Raw genomic sequence first — 4,773 nt, 5'->3', positions numbered from 1 at the left:
CATATCTTAAAATCCATTTTCCACTATTGCTCTCGCTCTACCAGTTTCTCACCTGCTGTTTTGACACCTCTTTTTCTCTACCTCTAAACATTCAATTCCCCATCATAAATTACCAATGGTGAGGGCCTTTTCTCTTTTCTTCTTTACTCTTTCTTTCAAACTTATCTATGTTCTCTTCAATAAATTTCTACTCTTTTTGATGCAAGTCTCTCAATCTCTGAACTGGGTCTCTCCCCACCGATTTTCCCATAAAGCTGATAAGGCCAGGCTGGGGGTGAGAATGTAGAGATTGGGGTAAAGAAAAATAAAAATGGCAGAATTTCCTTAATAAGTCAGGGAATTTGGAGATGCTAGTGGTACTGACACATGGCTCTTTTTTGCCTGTGTTGTAACATCTTTAATTGCCTTCTTCCTATATTTGTAATTAAAAAGATGTCTCCTTTGTAATTAAAAATATCTCATCCTCTGGAATAATCCTCAAAAACCTGCTTAAAATCTAATATTATTTCCTAATCTTTAGATAACCCATAAAATAACTTATTCATAGGGTGCCTAATGGATCAGTCAGAAGAGAGGTGACTCGATCTTAAGGTTCTAAGTTTGAGCCCCATTTTGGTTGTAAAGATTACTTAAAAATAAAAACTTAAAATAATAGCTTACTTATGCTGTCTCTACTTCCTAATCTTCCTCTTTTTATCTTTATTTATTTATTCTGAGAGATAGCAAGAGTGAGGGAGAGAGAGAGAAAGATTCATCAAGAGCATAAGCAAGGATGGGGCAGAGAAAGAAAGGGAATCCCAAGTAGGCTCTAAGCTGTCAGCCCAACACAGGGCTTGATCCCACAAACCATGAGACTATGACCCAAGCTGAAATAAAGAGTGGGACATCCTACTGACGGAGCCACCCAAGCGCCCTTTCCTCTTTTTTTAAAATCCTTTGAACCTTTCCACATCTGCTCTAGGTTACCAGTTACCAAGTTTAATGGCTTTTATCTACTTGACCTCTCTGAAGCCATAGTGTTCCTTCTTGAAATTTTCCTCTTTCTGTCTTCATAAACTATTTTGTATTTATTTTTCCAATTACTTTTCCTTAGCCTTCTTATCTTTGTACCATATATACATTCCAGAGGACACCCTCAACCATTTCCTGGATCAGTCCAAATCTTTAACTCCTGCCATCTTTTTTCTAGAGAGTTACTATAAGTCCCTTTGAGGGTCTAATGAAAAGTTTCAACACCTTTCCTGGGAAGAAAAAGAAAAAAGACAGCTAAACAATAGACATACAAAGTTTTATTTTTTTTTCAGGTTTTATACATTCTATGAGATTTGTCCATGGATAACCTACTCCTGATCTATACAGTCAACTGCCTACTAACATCATTAACTGAATCTTTTTTAGACACTTAAGTTTGGCCCTTTTGGTCCTTAGCCTTGCTTATGGATGCCTTTCTCCATCAAAGGTATATCACATTCCTCTCGATTTCACTTTCAAGAAGTGACATCACTATCCAAGGAGTAACCGAAGCACAATTCACAATGTCCTTCTTTCCCACATTAGATATGCTGATGTAATACCAAGTTCTGACAATTCCACAGAATCATTTCCTTTTTATCCACAACACATGTCATTATATTAGCACAGGCCTTCTTCATTTGTTTTTCTGGAATATTACCTTAGCCCCGAATATTTCATGCTGGATTTCCCTTACTATAATTCGTCTATACATTGGCAACAGAGTTATCCTTCTAAAACCCAGATCTAACCTCATTCCCTGCGTAAATACATTTGGTGGGGCCTCATTGCGTTGAGCAGGGGTCACCAACTCAAACGCCCATAGGAACCTGACAAGAAATATAAATCCGTGAAGCAAACTGGGTCGGGACACAGCCTGAAGTGTGGGGACCATGGGGACGGCTGCCACTCAGTTCTTGCTATTTGTTGTCATGTGGACACAAACGTCCAATATTAGTAAATATTTTTATTTTTCAAGAGATTATTAAAAGTAAAATCTCTCAAATTTAAATTATTTGCTCTATTTAAAGTATGGATTAGGAAAACCTTTTTCTGTTTAGGAAAGAGTGATGAGGGGTCTGACACTTCATCCTACTACATTTTAGCTTTCTGTAGTTTCGTGGATGCTTGTGGAATGCAAGAGAAACAAAGAACGTGATTACTTATGGTGATAGCAATAGCCAGTATCAGAATGTATCCTGGTTCCCGGAGCCCAGTTCACACCAGGTGACATGAAGACAGTCATGAGAAACCTACACACACTGTGGGTTGTGTTACAGGAGAGAAACACTGAGCTTTGGCACCTGAACTATTATGGTGGGAAGTATACTTGTCTGCCTTTTATTCCAGGAGAAAATGCTATCTCTATCTTCCAAGTCTGTTCACTCTACAAGATAGTGTGAGACAACAAAGTCAGCCAGTGACTATTTGCGTGATGTGCAGGAACAAGGAGCACCATGAAGAACTCTCTCTCAACAACAACAACAACAACAACAACATATTTTAAAAGCAGATCTAATCACTGGGATGGGAGTCTATGACCTATGGCGTAGACGTGATGTCATTAAAGATACTACATTATGGCTACTTGTTTTTGCTAATAAAATTTTATTGCAACACTCATGTCTGTTCACTTACCTTCTGCCTTTGGCTGCTTTTGTGCCCCCACAGCAAAATGAAATAGATGCAACAGAGGCCAAGGGTTACTATCTGACCCTTTAAGAAAGAAGGCCACATTTTCTTTATTGACCAATGTTATAGAGGCTACCACCCTAGAATGCCATCAAAAATGCTTTAATCAAATATTCAAATCAACAATTAATTCACTCATTAATTAGACAAATATGTTTTAAGCATTTACTATTCCAGACATGGTGCCAGATGTTGATGAAACCCAAAATATGGCCCTCTGTTTCCAGGGGTCCCAGATGACAGAATAGTGAAGATGATGTAGCCTGGCGTATCTCTTTCCTGTGGCAGATGTAATCGCATGGATTTATGGGAGGCCACAGAAGGAGCATTTATGTAGGCTGGGAGAATAAAAACAACAACAAAAAAGCTTCCTAAAGGAGAGATCTTCTGATAAGAAGGAGCTCCCTGGATGCAGAAAGAAGTAAAGACATTCCAGATATAAAAAGCTGAGTGTACAAACTCATGGAGATTTGAGGAGAAGACACCACTGGGTGACAGTGTTTGGAAGAAAACATTAGTTGCACCAACAGGCAGGGGAGGGGGACTGGCCAAGTGAGTTGGGAAAGTTTAGGACAGGCTTTGAGTGCCTTATGGTGCTTGTCCTATAACAGTGAGAGTTTTTGGCATAAGAATTTTATGGCATTGTTTGGAAGTTAGTGGAATTGGAGGTAGAGAGGCCTGTTAGGATGCTGTTGCATTGACTCAGATCTAAAATAATGAGCAAACACAATAAAGCAGCAGGAAACAAAGAGCAGGGGAATGAGCAATAAGAAAGGAGACCAGTGGAAAGAATTAGATATTTACAGCTCTCTGTGCACCCTGCACTACAGTCACATCGATTTATTTACCTTTCTTTGAATTCAGCATGCTTTTTATATATGGGTGTGTATATGTATTTTGGGGGGAGAGGAGATCTTTACATATTTGGAGTTTCAGCCCTTACCAGACTATAAGCAGCCTGTGGGCAGGCATCATGCCTAATTATATTCCTAAAACAGCACAAAGTACTGGGTACTTAATGGATGCTCATCCATCACTGGAAAATGCATGAATGCAATTCCACACTCTTTCCCATTCATTCATTAAAGCTCAGCTCAAAAAAGGTCCCTCATGAAGTTAAAGTTCCCTTCTCTGTTTCCACTACTTTCAACAGAGTACAGCGTTAGTAGTGCAGGTTGCATTACTACATTAAATCAAAGTGGAAAAGGATGGTCTTTCTCAGCCTCAAGAGAATTTGAGAACTCAGAGGGGAAATCTCACTCTTTTTTCCTATCCCAAGTGGCTGGCACACTACCTAACACATAGGACACAGTCGTCGCCTAATTAATGTTGATAAAAATGAACATGTATTTATACTTTATCAGACTGATCATTGATGAATCACTCATCTGTCTACACACTTCAGACTATTGATCATTCTATTTGGTAAGCCACTCCGTGATTTTGTTACCAACTTTAACATGTCTTTACCCTGGTATCAGTTTAGTTGTAGGGCTAGTTACAGCTGATCACAGTCTCACTATTTCTGTGCCTGATCAAATGAGTATATGCTTGATATCATGAACGTTTCCAACAAATTGGATGGGATCATGAAGGCTAAGAACCATAACAACAAAGAAGGATGGAAGCAGTTGCTTGTTTGTGTTATAATTGTATAGCCACTCTTTTAGCTACCATCTGCAAAATTAGGAGGATATTAAGCTTTTCCCGAGTGTAAAGTATGAATAGTAGGTGGTAAGGAGGTATTTTGGACTTACAGTATCCTTTGCCAGCAGTGGTTTAAAGATTCTTGATGCTGCTGCTATGTGCTTTTATCCCCTCTGAGAGCACTCCGTTTGCCTCATTAACCACAGGACTTGAATTAATATGAATTATTGAAGCCATTTTTTTGTTGTCTGCTTTTTCAAAACTATTTGGCTAACCATCATTGTTCCTTTCATGGGGGGGGGTGTTGATTAACCCTTTAGCATAATTGTTTAAAATTTGAAAAATAATATTTCCAGTTTCTCTAATGTCTTAAATAGTGTTAATAATGAAATATAGCTTCATGAGTTATTATGATAGCACTTC

Source organism: Suricata suricatta, chromosome 10 (assembly GCF_006229205.1).
Source record: "Suricata suricatta isolate VVHF042 chromosome 10, meerkat_22Aug2017_6uvM2_HiC, whole genome shotgun sequence".
In the NCBI taxonomy this organism is placed as follows: domain Eukaryota; kingdom Metazoa; phylum Chordata; class Mammalia; order Carnivora; family Herpestidae; genus Suricata; species Suricata suricatta.
The sequence above is the reverse complement of the archived record's forward strand: the minus strand, read 5'-3'. Positions refer to the sequence as shown.